A 20,099-nucleotide genomic window follows, 5' to 3' on the forward strand; every position below is an offset into this window, starting at 1 on the left:
TAGTCCAGCTGAGCCTTCTTCATCAGGCTTGATACCAAAACTCATAGATATGCTCTTTGCCAATTTCTGAATAAGAAAAATATATCAATTAATAAGCATGTGATCGAACTCTACACTAAAACATATATATCATCGACTAGATTCCACACAAGATACCATATCATTGGACTGTACACTAAGTAATTCACACTATTAATTTGCATGTGTAAGTATAACATACCATATCATGTCGATCAACCATGGTATTTGTCAAGCGGGTCACGAATGGCACCCCGACAAAGTCAGCACGTGGCGGAATTATGTCCCACAGGTTGCACACCTCCTCCTCACTCAGCCTTGTTCTTTGAGCTACGATGGCTTCATGAAGTGGGTCCTCATCATCTTCATCGAGTGGGTCCTCATTATCTTCATCATCTTCATCATCTTTGTCATCTTCATCATCTTCCACCAGGTTGAGATAAATGACAGCTAGCTTGGGTCTTTCTGCTCGGAAGTTGAAGCCGATCAACTCACCACCAGTAAGATGCATGCGAGCGACGAAATGGGCCCATCCATCTCCTCCAATCTGCGACATATTGCGTCCTTTCTCGACCTCCATAGTCTACGGCCCCCCAGGAGCCTCAAATGTCACAGTGTCTCCTGTCAGCTTGTTGAATTTCAACGTCACATTGCATGGGACGATCTATGTAAAATAAGCAAAATGACACAATGCAGTAATGCCCACACTAAAAATAAAATAGTTATTACATTTCATCTAATTTCTTACCGCCGCATGACGAAAACTCGGCTCGAAGTAGATGCCAAACAGCTTGCTAGTTGCAAGGTTGCTGGCGCATCTTGACTTGCACAGTTGACATAGTGGTGGTGGTGGTGGCGCCATTCTTCCTAAAGCAATATGAGCAAAGGATTAACGATCAACTAAATCAAAATGTTCTAAGTGAACTAAATCAACTAGCCTACTAAATCAACTAAATCAAAATGTTCTAAGTCAACTAAATCAAGTAGCCTACTAAATCAACCAAATCAAAATGTTCTAAGTCAACTAAATCAACTAGACAGTAAATCAACTAAATCAAAATGTTCTAAGTCAACTAAATCAACTAGCCTACTAAATCAACTAAATCAAAATGTTCTAAGTCAACTAAATCAACTAGCCTACTAAATCAACTAAATCAAAATGTTCTAAGTCAACTAAATCAACTAGCCTACTAAATCAACTAAATCAAAATGTTCTAAGTCAACTAAATCAACTAGCCTACTAAATCAACTAAATCAAAATGTTCTAAGTCAACTACATCAACTAGCCTACTAGCACTACAGGAATCTGGTACTTTGCCATCAGCCACGGCGGATGGCAAAGGCACGGATGGCAGACGGCAAAGGTCTTTGCCGTCTGCCGCGGACGGCAAAAGGGGACGGCAAAGACAGGGTCGGCAAAGGCCTTCTTTGCCGTCTGTTTTTTGCAGCGGACGGTAAAGAGGCCTTTGCCGTCAGTGGCAGACGACAAAGGGCATGGCTCTTTGCCATCCGCTGGCAGACGACAAAGGGCATGGCTCTTTGCCATCTGCCGATGGACGGCAAAGGGAATGGCTCTTTGCCATCTGCTAGCAGACGACAAAGGCTGCAGGCTCTTTGCCATCTGTTGGCAGATGGCAAAGAGACCAAATATGCATTAATTCTGTTTCTTCTTATATCAATTCATTTTCACAGAAAATCAAACACAGATATATATCCGTCGTGAACACATATATAGCATATCCAACACATATTACCAATAGTCATCAACACACATATATCCAACACATATCCAACACATGTTACCAATAGTCATGAACACATATATATCCAACACATATCCAACACATATTACAAGGAATGACCTAAAACTAAATATCTATTTTCCTAAAAACTATCTTATTACTAAGATCTTCTTTGGATCTTCTTCTTTTCTTCCAACCTGCATAACAAAAACACTAAGAAAGAGAGAATGTGTTAGGAGTAGAAATGTAGCATTTCACTTGGTGAAATGCATTGTTGTAGGAGCCAGTACTTGAGATCAAGATAATCTTAGTTAAGATCCTGATTTTCAAAGTGATCTTAATTAGAAAGCCAAATAGAGTAAACCAATACCAAAGAGCCAAAGGAGAGAACCAGCCAAGGACCCAATCAAGAAGCCACCACAATTAGTAGTAAGTTAAATGCCAACACAAAGATCACTATCAGTACTAGCTCCAGGAATTAAGCCAACTAAAAAATAGTGATTAAAGCCAAGGATTAGACTTCATTCAGGCCACCCGTGAGGACAGCACAAACACACACACACACACACACAACTTAGTCACACCATTCAGGCCAGTATAAATAGGGCAGCCAACAGTAGAGTAGGTTCTGTTAGACACTTGGTGTCCAAAACATCAAACAGGACCGGGCCCAAAACCATATCTGTGAGATAGTGTGAAGCAGCTAGGAGGAGGAGGCTGTCCATAAGAAGCAGGTTTACCAGAATCCACAAGACCAAGCTACAGAAGACCTCAAGGTATACTTGAGGGATTATGTGCTCAGACAGCCTGGAAGTGCCAGGGCTAGTTCATCACAGCACAGGGATAGCCACATGTAAATTAAGCCTAAGAGAGGGGGGGGGGCTCAGACCAGCATCACTGCCCAAATCAGATGTAGTATCTGTCTTATCAGTAGAAAACTAGGAAAGTAACAGCCAAAACCAAGTATAGCATCTGTTCATAGGCTATTAGAAAGAGACCAATAGGAATAGCCAAACCAAGTGGTATCTGTTCATATCAGTATTAGAAGTAAAACAACTAAGAACAAGTGAGTATCTGTTCATGAGTAAAGTAACTATAGCATAGAAGAAATAGCAGGGTAGCACCCCAAATGATTATCTGCTTGTTTAGAACTTGAGTGGATGGGGAGCTTGATTACCCACCCATTGGTTGAGAAGGAAGTTGATCTCCTGCACTCACACATGCAGCAACCAAAAGAGAAACCCCAGGTTCAGTTAAGCAGGCAGCTAGCGTGTATGGACAAAGCAACGGATATGGCAGCTGACATGTATATTTACTAGAAAATTTTCAGACTTTCAGTGTGTATATATCTATAGCAATATTACTATGGCTGATTATAAATGATAAATTTTGACACTTCCAAGTACAATTTTTTGCTGCTACACACTGGCATTAAAGACAACAGCCAAGAACTTAAAATGTCATCAAAGGCCACTAGCATGTGAGCGCCTATGGAGTTCACAACAATTAGAATCCACAATTTGATTCAGATTTATGAGGACGCACGTTTGATTCAGATTTATGCAAGGGGAAACAAATAGAGAGAAGGGAGGATGGAAGGGGATGCTCACGGGGAGGTTGGCAGAGGGCTCCTGCGAGGACGGTGGCGCGTTGCTCAGCCTCGCCGCCGTCGGCCCCGAACGCATCGGCCATGGCGACCTGCGCGAGCTCCTCCTGTAGCGCGTATGCTATGACGTCATCGTTCTCCACCACATCGACCCTGACCTCAGAGGCAGCGGGGGTGGCTGCAGCCATCTCGTAGCCGTCGAGAATGGCGCGTGTGCGATGGGGATGTGGCGGCGGCTGCCATGGCGACCTACAGCAAAGGGACGGATCGGAAGGGAAGGCAAGGTGAGGAGGAGAGGGTGGACCCGAACAAGGAAGGAGGGGAAGGGCCTACCTGGGCAACACCGGTGACGGATTCAGCAAGCTCCGGTCTCGCCATCACCGATTGTGGTGGATTCCGGCAAGAACACGGGAGGCGCCCGAAACCCTAGCCGCGGGCAAGGGTGCAGGCCTTGAGGCACGGATCTGGACGGAGGGGAGGGAGGGGCCGAGCTTGGGGGAGTTATGCGCGCGGCCGATGCTCGCCGGAACCGGCCGACATGGGTGGTGGCGATGGCGAGGAGATCATGGGGAGAGGAGCCGGGGTGGGGTGGACCGAGGGGTGGGGGTGAGTTCGTGAGAGAGTTTTTTTAGGGACGAGAGAGAGAGAGACAGAGTAGTGGGGTGGGAGTGGATCGGGCCGGTGTGGTGGGGCTGGGGAGAGAGAGAGGGGGTGGCTACCATGGGGCACCTCTTTGCCGTCTGCTGGGCACCTCTTTGCCGTCTGCCAGCGGACGGCAAAGATTCTTTGCTATCTGCTAGCAGACGACAAAGAGCTGACTGATGGCAATCAGGTTCTTTGTCGTCTGTCAGTTCTTTACCATCTGTTTTTTGCAAGCAGATGGCAAAGACCTTCTTTGCCGTCCGCTAGCAGACGGCAAAGAGCTGACTGATGGCAAATTCTCTATTTCCAGTAGTGTAGGAGGACGGAGGAGGAAGGCGGAGCGAGGAGGGGCCGGCCGGCGCGGCCAGTTGAGGGAGGACGGAGGAGGAAGGCGGAGCGAGGAGGGGCCGGCCAGCGCGGCCAGTTGAGGGAGGACGGAGGAGGAAGGCGGAGCGAGGATGGGCCGGCCGGCGCGGCCAGTTGAGGGAGGACGGAGGAGGAAGGCGGAGCAAGGAGGGGGCGGCCAGCGGCGAGTGGAGAGGGAGGACGGAGGAGGAGGCCGGTACCGAGTCCAGCAAGGAGAAGGAGGTGACGGCGCGCGGCGCAGACGGAGGAGGGGCGACGGGGGCGCTCGGCGCAGATGGATCAGAGAGGATTGAGTGGCTGTGTGTGTGAGTGGATTCGAATGGAGGAGATGAGGGAGATGAATGGCTTAGCAGTAGCGCTCTTCAGGAAAAGACGCTACTGCTAAGCTACCTAGCAGCAGCGCCTTTCACAGTAAAGCGCTACTGCTATGTGTCAGCATGTAAAAATAGACTTTGTTCAATATATCAAAAACACATTGATCATCAACGATCTTTTTGTGTACAATCTGATTTGACAATATGAGTCCTCACCGGTTTAGGAACAGGTGAAGACTCATATTGCAGCCACAAATTCTACACATAGAGTTCAATGAATATCAAGTGCTTGTCAAAGTGTGAGAAGTAACATATTTAAGGTGGTAGAAACTCTCTTCACGGAGCGAGGTGGGACTAAATTTTTGTAGGAAACTTAGCAGTAGCGCTTATCAGAGAAATGCGCTGCTACTATGCCACGTAGCAGTAGCGCGCATCACCTTAACGCGTTGCTGCTATAACTACCCTCGCGGCGGCCTCGTAGGAATTATAGCAGCAGCGCGTCTTTGGGGTGACGCGCTACTGCTATATTTGTCTCAGCAGCGGGTTTCGTCTGTCTGCGCTACTGCTAGTTAGCAGCAGCGAGTTATTTTCGAGCGCACTGCTGGTAAGATTCTGTGTATAGGCTTTTCCCTAGTAGTGACATATGGATTATCTACACTATTAATAGTTTCGTTAGATTCTACACTAATAAGCATGTGATCGAACTCTACACTGAAACATATCATCGACTAGATTCCACACAACATACCATATCATTGGACTGTACACTAAGTAATTCATCAGATAATTTGCATTTGTAAGTATAACATACCATATCATGTCGATCAACCATGGTATTTGTCAAGCGAGTCACGAATGGCACCCGACAAAGTCAGCACGTGGCGGAATTATGTCCCACAGGTTGGACACCTCCTCCTCACTCAGCCTTGTTCTTTGAGCTACGATGGCTTCATGAAGTGGGTCCTCATCATCTTCATCTAGTGGGTCCTCATTATCTTCACCATCTTCATCATCTTCGTCATCTTCATCATCTTCCACCAGGTTGAGATAAATGACAGCTAGCTTGGGTCTTTCTGCTCGGAAGGAGAAGCTGATCAACTCACCACCAGTAAGATGCATGCGAGCGACAAAACGGGCCCATCCATCTCCTCCAATCTGCGACATATTGCGTCCTTTCTCGACCTCCATAGTGTATGGCCCCCCAGGAGCCTCAAATGTCACAGTGTCTCCTGTCAGCTTGTTGAATTTCAACCTCACATTGCATGGGACGATCTATGTAAAATAAGCAAAATGACACAATGCAGTAATGCCAACACTAAAAACAAAATAGTTATTACATTTCATCTAATTTCTTACCGCCGCATGACGAAAACTCGGCTGGAAGTAGATGCCGAACAGCTTGCCAGTTGCAAGGCTGCTGGCGCATCTTGACTTGCACAGTCGACATAGTGGTGGTGGTGGTGACGCCATTTTTCCTAAAGCAACATGAGCAAAGGATTAACGATCAACTAAATCAGAATGTTCTAAGTCAACTAAATCAACTAGCCTACTAAATCAACTAAATCAAAATGTTCTAAATCAACTAAATCAACTAGCCTACTAAATCAACTAAATCAAAATGTTCTAAATCAACTAATTAAATGAACTACCCTACTAAATCAACTAAATCAAAATGTTCTAAGTCAACTAAATCAACTAAATGAACTAGCCTATTAAATCAACTAAATCAAAATGTTCTAAGTCAACTAAATCAACTAAATGAACTAGCCTATTAAATCAACTAAATCAAAATGTTCTAAGTCAACTAAATCAACTAGCCTACTAAATCAACTAAATCATATCAACTAAATCAAAATGTTGCGTATGAACTAGCCTAGCTACTAAATCAAAATGTAGCGGGCAGGAGGGATAAGGAGGGGCGACTCAAAGAGGGAGAAGAGAGTAGGATGGAGGAGGAAGGCGGAGCGAGGAGGGGCCGGCCGGCGCGGCCAGTGGAGGGAGGACAGAGGAGGAAGGCAGAGCGAGGAGGGGCCGGCCAGCGGCGAGTGGAGAGGGAGGACGGAGGAGGAGGCCGGTACCGAGTCCAGCAAGGAGGAGGAGGTGACAGCAGCGCAGACGGAGGAGGGGCGACGGGGGTGGACCGGCGCGGGGGATTGAGAGGGGATCCAGTGAGCTAGTGCGTGACTGTGTGAGTGGATCCGATAGAGGAGATGGGGCTAAACTTTTGTAGTAAATTTAGCAGTAGCGCTTATTGCAGAAATGCGCTGCTACTATGCTACATCGCAGTAGCGCCCGTCGTTATAACGTGTTGCTGCTATAACTAGCCTTGTGTCGGCCTCATGGGAATTATAGCAGTAGCGCTTCTTTGAGCGGGCGCGCTACTGCTATATTGGTTTCAGCAACTAGTTACTCCCGAGCACGCTAATGCTAATTAGCAGCAGCGCCTTATTTTAAAGCGTGCTGCTGATAAGATTCTGTGTATAGGCTTTTCCCTAGTAGTGTGTTCAAGTAGAACAGCTGCACTTTTTGGCAAGAGTTCAGTGCTGCCCATCTCCTTAAGTACTGCCAAGCCATCCAAGTGCAAGCGCCGTATGCGTTTTGAAATTTGAAAGCACGGGGCGCATACATGTGCTCATATGGAGGCAGAAGCATTGACACGTGTAGTACAGAATTTAATTTCCTAGCAGCACCCCACATATTAAAAAAATGGCAGCGGGCAAGCACTCACCTTTCTGATTTTGTATGCACATTCAGGCGCCAACATCAGAACAACCATCATGGGGATTTTTATGGTCAACCAGCATCGCACAGTGCGGCTGAAATGCCAATGATGCTCTACCAATGTTTGTTGACACATAATCTCCAGTACTGAGGGTTCTATTAATTATTATCTTGTCATTACACAAAGGGTTTCTCGTACATTGCTTGCGAATTTCAGAGTTATCAGTTCAGACATAACAGCTCAACACAACAAGTTTACAGTCAGTAGGATCAAAGCGTGGAAATTCATCCACACGTAGCACACTTGGAAATCCTCGATTATTCTAATTGTACGTAGGTTCAACGGAAATCCTAAGATACATTGGGCATGAGCGGCCTAGTGCACGAGGTGCGTCGGTGCCATGTAACACTGCAATTCTGGCAAGTGACAGGCTTGCGAGGTTGTTTAGGAACATCACCCCTGTCTGGGCAAGTAGTCCTCTTGTGCCCTGGGAGCTTACATATACTGCAGAATCTGGTCCTCCTGCTCAGGCCTTAATACGTTGCTTTCTCTCTGCTCGAGCATGGTCGTCCAACACCATGTTTCTTGAGTGGAGTTGACACCAGCGAGCGCATCCCAGTTGCCAGATGCGGTCATGTTGTTCTCATTGTCAACCATATCCGGATCGATGCTTCCCACTGGCATACCTAATCCATTGTTCTTTTTGCTTGCTTCTGCAGCTATCTTATCCTCAATCCCTAGACCATCCCTGTTTTCATCCAAAGGAGATGCCTCTATGATCAGGTCTTTGATCTTTGATAGTACCAGCTCGTACGAAGCGACTGACGAGTCTCCAATCCGCACCAGTTCCATAGCATACAGGTACAGAGTCAAACTCCGACAGGTAAATGATTGATTAGCAGCCTGGCCTTTCTAGAAGTGAGCAATGTGTTGTGGCAAGATGTCCCTAGCATCTTTTGTCCACCTTTTTAAAATGTGCCGCTTTGGTATCTCCTGCACGCCAATGTGATCCATCACCTGAGTAAACGAGAAAAGCGAGTAAGTCTGTTACGAAAACATACTTGACAACAGATCACACGTAAGTTAGGAGGGACCAAATAACCCTCAAGGCATGGCAGCAAAGCATCCCCATGTGTGCAAACTGCCCGCATTCACAATCAAATCAATCACCATCGTCGGATATGGTCACCACATATTCCACCTTGCTCCACCTCTCTCGTTTTTCAGCGCCATTGTGCCTTGCGATGTATCTTTTTTTCTTCTCCACTTCCTCAACTTGGTATGATCCACCTTTGAACAAATTCTCACCAAATAGTTCAAACATCTTTCTTGTGTAAACCTTACTCGCTTGCCGTTCGATAGCAATGTTTGTCGTCATCACGGCATGACTCTGGGAAGGATCACATGAAAGAGATAATTAGTCATGGTTTTTTGGAACACAATCAGACATACCAAAAACAGATGTAATGATAGAGCACGCAAGTAAATCTAACTCAGAATCCTTGTTCTTTTCTCTTGGTAGCTCTCATCTGATTCATGGTCGAATTGAAGCCTCATGTATTGGCGCACAAATACATGCATTGGGCTAGCTGGCGGCATGTAAATCTTCAGCATGTTGTTGGCGCTCTCGCTACGCTGGGTGCTGGTCATTTTCGCACAGAAGACACCCTTGAAGTATGGCTTCGCCCACTTATGATGTATCTCGTAGAGGTTTCTCATGTAATTGTGGGATTTCAAATTGTATTTCTCAACAAGTGCACCCCATGCAGTCTCAAATTCCTCTTCACTTATCATGTGATTCACGACTTTGTGAAATTCAGCCCTGAACTCGCTTTTGCTTGTGTACAGTGGGCCAAGGTTTTCTTTTGCCTTCTTAAGAATATGCCACTTGCACCACCTATGGACAGTATCAGGAAGCTCACTTTTGATTGCTATCTCCATGGCTCTTGCTTGGTCTACAATATGGACAACAGAGTAAACATAGTCAAATATTTGCAATTATCTAGTACTACATATCTACATATGCATCGTTTTTTCGAGGTTGGCACAAACCTGTCAATATTGTCTGCGGATGTTTGCCGCCCATCATGTTGATGAATTCAGAAAATAACCATTGGAAGCTCTTCACTTGTTCATCACGCATCAGAATACCAGCTAGTATTATGCTTTGAAAATGATTGTTCACTCCAACAAACAAACCAAAGGGCATGTCGTACAAGTTCGTCCGATACGTCGTGTCGAATGTGATAACATCGCCGAAGAACTTGTACTGCAACTTGCTGTTTCCGTTTGTCCACATAAGGTCTTTGATTCTGCTCTCCTCATCGCCCTGGACTCTGTAGGTGAATTCCGTGTCGTTCTGCTGAATCTCTTTGAACACAGCTTGAGTTTTGTTGACATCATCATCAGCTTGGTCTCGGCTTATTCGCCCACACAGATTGTGTAATGACCTTTTTGTGAAAGCTACGCCCTTTGATGAACCGAATAAGCTGCCAACTATGATATACACCTTGTTGAGGTTCACATTGTCTGCCCTAAGTTGTTTCAACAAGTCTTTTGTGTAAATGTCTATGTGTTTGTGGGATGGCCAATGAACCTTTTCTCCGCACGTAAGAGACATGGAATGATTGTGACCTGACCGGTGCTCTACAGTGTACCATCCATTGTCTATAGCTCTTAGTAATCTGACCATCGCAGGACACTCGCAACGGCAAGACCGGCTATTCTCTTGCTCAGGGTTTCCCTGCAACATTTTTTCATTTGTCAGTTATAATAAAACAAAATGCAGTGGTTCAAATTATTTACGAAAAATACAAAATATAAAGATATATGTGAGTTTCAAGGTGCTGACCGAGCATCCACAGATAATCTCTTGCATACATTTAATCCTCTCAACATTTTAACAACTCTTGCCGTATCGTATACCAATCCAAGTTCCCATGAATAGAGGTTACAGAAATCGTACACTTCTCCAAGGGAATCGAAACTCATCCCAATCTCCGGCTTTATTACAACTTCTGAAGGTTTGTCAGCATATTTCCTTATGGTTTCTTTGAAAGGAGTAACTCTACCAGCACATGGCACTCTATCCGGAGCAGCGCGCCCAACTCGCAGCCTGAAATTTGTGAGGGATGCCCTCTTTAAGTTGCTGAAGCTTAGTTACAATCTCAGCAGATTATGACTAGTTTAATATTTAATCTAACATATTTTTACTTGGATCACTCCAGCTTACACATGTTTATGGACGTAATTTTCACATCTTTTTGTACTGAAATGTGCGGTTTTTGTAATAAGAACACTGAATGAGAGATATACCTCCTTGTCCACCCCGGGGCTTCTGGGTTAACCTTTCCAGTCGACTCAGCGGATTTGGTTGGTGAAAGCGGCCTCTTGCAAGGGGCTCTGTTATGCTGAGAGGAAGCACGGATGTGGCCAACTACAATCACGCAAGAAGAGTCGGCAGTAGCCGGCGCTGACCGCCGCATGTCCATCAGCACAAGTGGATCTGGCCGCTCAACGTCGGCAGTGACCTCGGTCAGTGGGAATCTACGGCATCATGGGGAAAACGAAGAGCATTCAGCATTTCCCCTTGTTCATGCCTTTTTGGATCGAAAAGAACATAGTACTAAGATATACATCGTACCTATCCACTGGATCTAGCAGAAATTCAAGCCCGTTATGCAATTCTCCACACACATCGCCGTACTTCCCTCCGCCGCCATTCCTTCGCCTTCCACCATTTTACCTGGGGCTGGGGGTAGGGAGTGGGGAGAAGGGTGGGGGCCTGGGTGGAGGGGAATTGCTCATTTTTGCAAACAGGGAGATCGTCGTATCTCCGGCTGCCCCACAACTGACCTACTACCGAGCAGCATTTACTGCAACCATGATGGCGGCTTTTTTGCATCGGACGGCGTCCTTACGTGCCTGTTCGGGGATCAAGATTTCTTGACGGACCTGAGCCACGACCCGGCTCATGGACTTAAACGGGCGGTCCAAAAAAGTGTGCCCGAGCGCCAGCGTACAACCCTGTTCACACCGAGCGATATCATTTTCTTCCGCCCGTATATGCTGACATGGACCCACTAGCGCTCATCCCAAGAGCTGTACCAACGCCCAGGATAACGTGTTCAGATGCAGCCCAACTCAGTAATGCCGCTCTCCATAGTAAATCACAACATTGTTACTTGACTGAAGTGAAACATCTTTGAAGAGGTTTCAGCTTCTTACTTTGCGGAGTGAAGAAGATAATCATCAAGTCTTGATTTAAGAGAAAAATTAAGTCGATAACATTAGGACTCCACTATTGTTTGAAAAAGGTCACAAGTTTGCACTTGTTGCAGGCTCTTCTTCAACTCTGTAGTCTTGACCTTTAGCTGCAGCCTCTTGTTGTTGGCATTCCTCCCTTTGCTTCTTCCGTTGGGTCTTCTTATATATATCCAGAATGCCTTTATGTCCTCCTTCTCTCCCTACAAGAAAATATATAGCCGTGATTTAATCAGAATCATGTGCCATTTGACAAAAAATGATTTGCAGTTAACTTATAGAAAACAAATCCTCACTTAGTCCAACCAATCACTGCAATCGTACCATAAGTGTAAGAAAAATGAAAATAAAGAATATTAGGAAGCCCATCTCCCAGGGTGATCGTTGTTGGTATCGAGGATAATTGTGTCAATTGCATCGCAGGGAATTAACTCGAGTGAAGTCATAGAGGTCGAGCATAATCCATATCAGTTGTTGGGGATATTACCACTGGGCGTGAACCGGCCTACCTGGGCCGGGTTGGCTTCATTAGTAGTTTAAAGGTGATTAAGTAGATGAGGGCCCAAGGCCTGTAGTCGGTTAAGAACCTGTAGCCGTAAACCGGCTTGATATGTAAACTTGCATTGTAAGTTTGGAATAGAGAGAGACCAACCGGGATATGAGTATGAACCGGTGTGGGACTCTGTGGACCGACGGGCGTCACCCGTGTATATAAGGGGACGACCCGGCGGCGGTTCAAGGACAGACAACAACAACTCGAGCCTAGGCGAAGCTTGTTTGCTCCCTAGCCATCGAAACCACATCAATTCCATCACAACTAGACGTGGGCTTTTACCTTCATCGAAGGGGCCGAACTAGTATAAACCCTTGTGTCTTTGTGTCCGCTTTAACCCCTTCAAGTTAACCCGTAGCGATGGCTCCACGACTAAGTCCTTTCACAAGGACATCTGCCGTGACAAATCCACGACAGTTGGCGCCCACCGTGGGGCTATCGCACGATGGTTTGATGATCTTGGAGGTCAAGCTCAAAGGACTCGAAGGCTATGCTGTAGGCCGGATGACCAAGAGTCATTGCGGCAAGCTCTTAATCGACGATGCAGGATGGGGTCCCGAAGCCAGCTCGATCGAGTACGGGTACCGGGTCCCCTTTGGTGGCATACACGTTTTTATCGGCAAGATTGGTGAGCCTGGGCCTGAGCCAGACATCCGCACCGACCTCGTCGAGACGGCTCGGCGTGCGAGATCTACCCAGGTTAAACCGGCCGTGAAGCGTGCCTTCGTGGGAGTCATCCACGGAGGAGAGCATGAGGATGAGTCAGAATACGGTAGCGAGACCGTCGTCTACTCTGGCGATGAGTCCTCAACCGGAGAGACTGAATAATTGTACCAGTTGCAAGACGACCAGATTAGGGGCTGATCCGATGGCGACAGTATTCCGGACCCCCCAGATCAGATCAACCGGGTTGGAATATTCATGGCCGACACGCAGGCGGCAAATTACTCTTCGACCGCAGCAGCAATGCTCTCCGGATCAGCAGCGGCAGCGGCAGCAAGGGCAGGAGGCCTTGTGCGCCCATCGGTTCAAGTTCTGTCTGACCTGTTTGACGCACTAGCGGTACTTATGGCAGAGGCCAACCCGGCGGATCAGGAGGCGCATGATGCAGAGATTGCAAAGGTGAGAGAGCAGATCGTACAGGCCAAAGCCGACCTGGCAGCAGAGAAGGACAGGATGGCTGCAGAGCGGGCCGCTTTGGACGCCCAGGCCTATAAGCTCATGCTCGACCAGAACGCATCACAGGAGGTCTTGAAGCGGAAGCACAGATCACGCCTGCCGTTAGGGTTCGACCCTCGAAATCTCTTTCACACTCCGGGAGTTGGAACCAGTAATCCGCCGGGGCACCTGGAGGTAAACCGGGTCGAGGCACCAGGGCCAGGAGCGATGGTCCAACCCCGCCTGATGGAACCTCCTCGGTAGAACATTGTGATTCCTCCGCCGGTCCAGACACCTCCGGGTCATTATTCTAATCCTATGGACAATCTTGTCGCAGCTGCTGTGCGATTAGAAGCTATCCCAGTTGAAGGAGACTCTCCACAAGCAATAGAGACGCGCCGGGTTAAGGAACTTCTCCGGACCGCTTTGATTCAACAGGAGGCCTATTCATACAGCCGCGATCGGATTCATTCCACACCTCGTCCAAGCCGGAGCTATAGTAGGTGCCTAGATGAACCGGCCATATCAAGCAATGCGCGGGGCCGTGAATCGGCCTGTGGCAATAACCCGGCCGATGGTGTTCACGATGCTCAGGATGTAGTGGACCGGGCCCGGGCACGAAGGGAGGCCGAGTTAGCAGCACAGAACGAGGCAGATCAGCTTACACCGGTTCGTCCTACCACCTTCGCCGGGCCAGGGGTTGCATCTAGCTTGGGAGTGCCCTGTTTAGTCCCCGCTTTACGCAATGTACGTCTGCCCAAGGACTTCAAGGGTCCGCGCAAGGTGCCGAATTACACCGCTGATTTATCTCTAGAAGCGTGGGTGGAGAGTTATGAGATGGCAATGGAGATGCTAGATGTGGATGAGACCGCGTGTGCAAAGTACTTCACCATGATGCTTGAAGGCACAACCCGTACTTGGTTGAAGAGCCTGCCGCCTAATTCTATCAGTTCATGGGCCCAGTTGCGGACCCGGTTTATCCAGAATTTCAAAGATACGTGTAAGCAGCCTAAGTCCATAGTAGACTTGGCGGCTTGTGTTCAGGAGGATGGAGAGTCAACAACCCATTGGGTACACCGCGTTTCTGAAGTCTTGCACTCGTCTGACAGGATCAATGCTGACTCTGCGATCATAACCCTGGAAGGCAACTGCCGGTTTAAGCCTCTAAAGTTGAAGTTGGGGCGTATGAAGCGGTTCTGTAATGACATGGGAACTCTCATGGTCGCTTTAGTGAAGTATGTTGATTCTGATAGTACCAAGGATCCCGAGACTGACGATGACGAAGCAGGGAAGGGAAAAAAGAATAGCAACTCTAAGGGGCATCAATACAAACCAGCGGGCCATGGGAACGGAGCCAAGTGTAAAGCGGATGGCAGCATGGACTTTGTGGTTAACACTAATGCGCAGGACAAGGGTCAGCGGAGCAGAGGTAAAGCGGCGAATCGTAATGGGGCTCCAAATCCTAACCCGGATCGCTTAAACTATTTGCTGAATCAGCCTTGCCCAAAACACGGGACGAAGGAGGCGCCGGCTAACCACCTTTGGAAGGATTGTTACATTATGCAGGAATTTAAAAACTCTAATGCCTTCCGGTATGACCGTGGGTCAGGTGGTGGCTCAGGATCCGGTTTCCATGGGCCGGGTCACGATGGAGCTTCCGGTTCAGGTTTCAATCAGGGCGGTAATAATAGCCAGGATAATTAGAGCGGTCAAGGGGGTTACAACCAACAGCAGCAACAGCAGCGGTCGGGTTATCAGAGCCAGCCAAAACAGTTGAACAATGGGCAGTATCACGTTTTCACAACTAGCTTGGATAAGCGCGACCGGAAACTTCACAAGCGAGCGGTGAACTCTGTTGAACCGGCCGTACCGCGTTACTTACGCTGGTCGGAGCAGCCTATCGTGTGGAGAAGGGAGGATCACCCCCCCGGGTTGACAATCCGGGCCAGTTGGCATTGGTGGTAGACCCTCAGGTGGGAGGTTATAAATTCACCAAGGTGCTCATGGATGGAGGGAGCAGTATTAACATCCTGTACTATGAGACATTCCGCCGCATGGGGCTAACAGACAAAGATCTCAGACCGTCTAATACGGTGTTCCATGGTGTGGTGCCTGGCAAATCAGCGTATCCAGCAGGTAAGATAGCCTTGGAGGTGGCTTTTGGGGACGAGCATGATTCCCGATCTGAAACACTAACCTTTGAGGTAGTGAAAATTCGGAGCCCGTATCACGCCTTGTTTGGGCGGCCGGCTTATGCCAAATTCATGGCACAGCCTTATTATATCTTTTTGCAGCTCAAGATGCCGGGTTACAAAGGGACAATAACGGTTCATGGGAGCCGCAAGGTTGCTTTGGAATGTGAGGAAGGTGATGCGGCCTATGCAGAGTTGGTTTGTGCCGCGGAGGAGTTGAAATATTATAGGGACAATGTTGATCCGGCGGACATGACCCCTTTGAAGAGGCCGACTACGGAGCATGATTCAGATCTGAAGTTCAAATCGGCGGCTGAGACCAAGCTTGTTGACTTCGTGCCCGGCGATTCATCCAAGCAGTTCACTGTCAGTGCCAACTTGGACCCTAAATAGGAAAGCGCGCTCATCGAGTTCATCCGTGAGAATCGGGACATTTTTGCATGGAAGCCTTCTGACATGCCAGGTGTACCGAGGAAACTCGCTGAGCACACTCTTAATGTTGATCCCAAGTATAAACCGGTAAAACAGTTTCTCCGCCGGTTTAATGAAGAAAGGCGCAAAGCTATTGGAGAAGAAGTGGCCAGGCTCTTAGCAGCTGGTTTTATCATTGAAGTGTTCCATCCAGAATGGCTCACTAATTCGGTGCTGGTTCTTAAGAAAAATGGCACTTGGCGTATGTGTGTGGATTACACGGATCTTAACAAGGCTTGTCCAGCGGATCCTTTTGCCCTCCCCCGCATTGACCAGATTATTGACGCCACGGCGGGTTGTGAGCGTTTGAGTTTTTTGGATGCGTATTCTGGGTATCATCAGATTAAAATGGCGGTTAAGGACCAGGAGAAGACGGCGTTTATTACTCCCTTTGGAGCCTTCTCCTATGTATCTATGCCTTTTGGGCTCAAGAGCGCCCAAGCCACTTATCAACGGTGTGTACAGAATTGTCTGCATAAACAGATCGGCCGCAATGTGCACGCCTATGTGGATGATATTGTAGTCAAGCCAAGGCAGAAGGAAACGCTGGTTGATGATTTGAAGGAAACCTTTGACAACTTGCGGGTTTATAAGATGATGCTTAACCCTGCCAAATGTGTCTTTGGTGTTCCGGCAGGCAAGTTACTGGGCTTTCTTGTGTCCAACAGAGGAATTGAGGCTAATCCGGAGAAGATTACGTCTATCACTTCCCTGGCTAAACCGAAGTGTATCAACGATGTTCAGCGTTTGGCGGGTCGGATCGCTGCACTGAGCCGGTTTATCAGCCGCCTCGGAGAGAAGGCCATCCCTTTATACCAGATGTTGAGAAAGACAGATCAGTTCATCTGGAGTCCGGCTGCTGATGAAGCGTTGGAGGACTTGAAGCGGCAATTAGCCAATCCGCCCGTTCTTGCAGCTCCGGTCGACAAGGAGCCGTTATTGTTATACGTAGCGGCCAATGGTCGTGCAGTTAGCGTGGCTATTGTGGTAGAACGCAAGGAGGCAGGCAAGGAGTATCCGGTTCAGCGGTCGGTTTACTATATCAACGAAGTGCTTATTGAATCCAAGCAAAGGTATCCGCATTGGCAGAAGCTAGTATATGGAGTTTTCATGGCAAGCCGGAAGTTGAAGCAGTATTTCCAAGGGCACCCCATCACAGTGGTCAGTTCAGCTCCCTTGGGTGATATCATACAGAACCGGGAGGCGACTGGCCAGATTGCCAAGTGGGCCATAGAACTTGGGCCGCACGGATTGAAGTACGTGCCTCGAACGGCGGTGAAGTCTCCAGCGCTTGTTGATTTCATCAATGATTGGACGGAGTTGCAAGCACCAGAGGAGAAGCCGGATCACACATATTGGACTATCCATTTTGACGGATCCAGGCAATTGGAAGGCTCGGGGGCTGGAGTCGTATTAACTTCCCCACGAGGTGATAAGTTTTGTTATGTTCTCCGCTTAATGTTCCCTTGTACTAATAATGCAGCTGAGTATGAAGCTTTGCTCCATGGTCTCCGGATGGCTAAAGATATGAATCTAAGTCGGGTTAAGTGCTTCGGTGACTCGGACCTCGTGGCTTAACAGGTATCTGGCACTTGGGATTCTAAGGACCCGCTTATGGCTGCATATCGTCGCGAGGTGGATATTGTTGCGGGTCACTTCAAGGGTTATCAAGTGGAGCACGTGGATCGTCGAAAAAATGAAGCGGCGGACGCTTTAAGCCGGTTGGGCTCTCAGCGTAAACTGGTCCCGCCTAATGTTTTTCTCGATGTGTTGCATAACCCGTCAGTCGAGCTCTCGGGTGAAGCGGATTTGGCTATTCCTGATCCGGAGGCCCAATTGGTGGCAGCCCTGCATATTATACCGGATTGGACAGTTCCTTATCTTGCGTACATGAACCGGGGAGAGTTGCCAGAGGATGAGACTCTAGCCAGGCAGATAATTCAGCGATCCAAATCTATGACAATTATCAATGGCGAATTACATCATTGCAGTGTATCAGGGGCGTTTCAACGCTGCGACTCTCCTGAGGAAGGCTGTGAAATTTTACGCGAAATCCATGAAGGGGATTGTGGTCACCAGGCCGGTTCAAAGTCTCTGGTGGCTAAAGCGTTTCGTCATGGGTTTTACTGGTTGACAGCTCATGCTGATGCGGAGGACTTGGTAAAACGGTGTGATGGCTGTCAGAAATTTTCAAGGCGTGCTCATGTGCCGGCTCAAGAATTGAGGATGATTCCAATTACTTGGCCATTTGCAACATGGGGGCTGGATATGGTCGGACCTTTTAAAAGATCCAAGGATAAGAAAACCCATCTTTTGGTGGCAGTTGACAAGTTTACCAAGTGGGTTGAAGTGGAGCCTGTCAGCAAGTGTGATGCAGCTACAGCGGTGCAGTTCGTTAAAAATGTGATTTTCCGGTTTGGCTTTCCACACAGTATCATTACTGACAATGGTACCAATTTATCCAAGGGTGCTATGAAGGAATTCTGTGAACGTGAGCACATCAGACTTGACGTATCATCAGTGGCTCACCCCCAGTCCAATGGGCAGGCAGAAGGAGCTAATCAAGAGATCTTGCGAGGCATCAAACCACGGCTTATGGTTCCATTGCAAAGAACACCGGGATGTTGGGTTGAAGAGCTACCATCTGTGCTATGGAGTATCAACACTACGCAAAACCGATCTACAGGATACACACCGTTTTTTATGGTCTACGGTGTAGAAGCGGTTCTCCCTAGTGATATCCGGCACGATGCGCCTCGTGTGGCGGCTTATGTTGAAGCGGACAATGAGACAGCACAGCAAGATGCTTTGGACCTATTAGACGAGGAGCGTGACATAGCGGCTGCCCGCTCAGCGATTTATCAACAAGATCTTCGTCGCTATCACAGTCGCCGGGTCAGAACCAGAACTTTTCAAGAAGGAGATTTGGTGCTTCGGCTCATCCAAGACCAGACGGATATGCACAAGTTATCCCCACCTTGGGAGGGACCTTTCGTGGTCAGCAAGAATCTGCACAACGGGTCATAAAGACTCACGCACATCAGAGGAGGAGACCAACAGGCCGTGGAATATAGCTCATCTTCGGCCTTACTACATGTAACGCCCCGAGACCGACGCTCCAGAAGACTTCCAGCTGTTCCGAGTTTCGCCGTGTGTTTTATTTGCTTGTTGCATTGCTTCATGTCATCTCTTGCATTGCATCGTGTCATCATGCCATCATATCTTTATTTTTTAAAAACTCATCTAAATAAATTGTATGGATCTTCGATCCATTTAAATCGAGGGAAGGGTGACTTCTCTTTATAACATACCCTCCCGATATTAGGGAGCTATATTAAATATTCCACTAATTTGGAATCACCAAAACACACTTGCAAAATAATTTCGTTCCTTTTCTGCTTCAAGTTTGGTCTCCAACCTTGCCAATAATTATTTCGTCATTTTCCGGAGCTCCACCAAAAATCTGAACATTTTTGGACCTTCCTTTTATCAAGTCCTAGTTCAAAACCATTTGAATTAAATTCAAATGAGTTTGAATTTAAATCTCGCAATCTTGGCCTTTCTATTTTTCTTGGAACAAGCATATTTTTGCGAGTCCGGGAAAATTATCCCCTTGCGCATTTTCTTTCTCTAACCCTCCTTTTCTTTTCCTCTCTCTTTTTGCTTTTCTGTTAAAGAGAATATAAGAGAGAGAGAGAAGAGGGCCGCTTCCCCGCAGCCCATTTGACCCAAGGCTAAGCCGGCCCAAGGCCCAGCCGCCCCCCCACTCTAACCCTAGCCGCAGCTCTGCCCGATCCACTCGATCTCCATCTCACCCGCATCTCTCTCCCTCGTCTCCTCCCTCGCGCCGCCAGCGCCCGATCCCCTCACCCTTCGCTCGCTGGCCCCCTCTCCCTCTCCTCGCGATCCCTTCCTTCCCCTCGTCGCCTCCTCCCTCCGCTGCGCGCGAGGCCGTTCAGCCCCGCGCCCGGCCTCTGCAACTCCACCGGGGCGGCCAACTCCGGCGGCCCTCGTCGCCTGCGCCTGCGTCCTCCGCGTGCCTCGCGCTGGGC

At 48.0% G+C, this 20,099-nt stretch overlaps 1 pseudogene; it reads right to left on the reverse strand.

The window, feature by feature from the left end:
* LOC123090290 (ankyrin repeat-containing protein At5g02620-like) overlaps window positions 1–20,099 on the reverse strand; it is a 165,704-nt pseudogene that overhangs the window by 58,354 nt on the left and 87,251 nt on the right.

The sequence above is a fragment of the Triticum aestivum genome, chromosome 4B (genome assembly GCF_018294505.1).
Source record: "Triticum aestivum cultivar Chinese Spring chromosome 4B, IWGSC CS RefSeq v2.1, whole genome shotgun sequence".
Classification (NCBI taxonomy): domain Eukaryota; kingdom Viridiplantae; phylum Streptophyta; class Magnoliopsida; order Poales; family Poaceae; genus Triticum; species Triticum aestivum.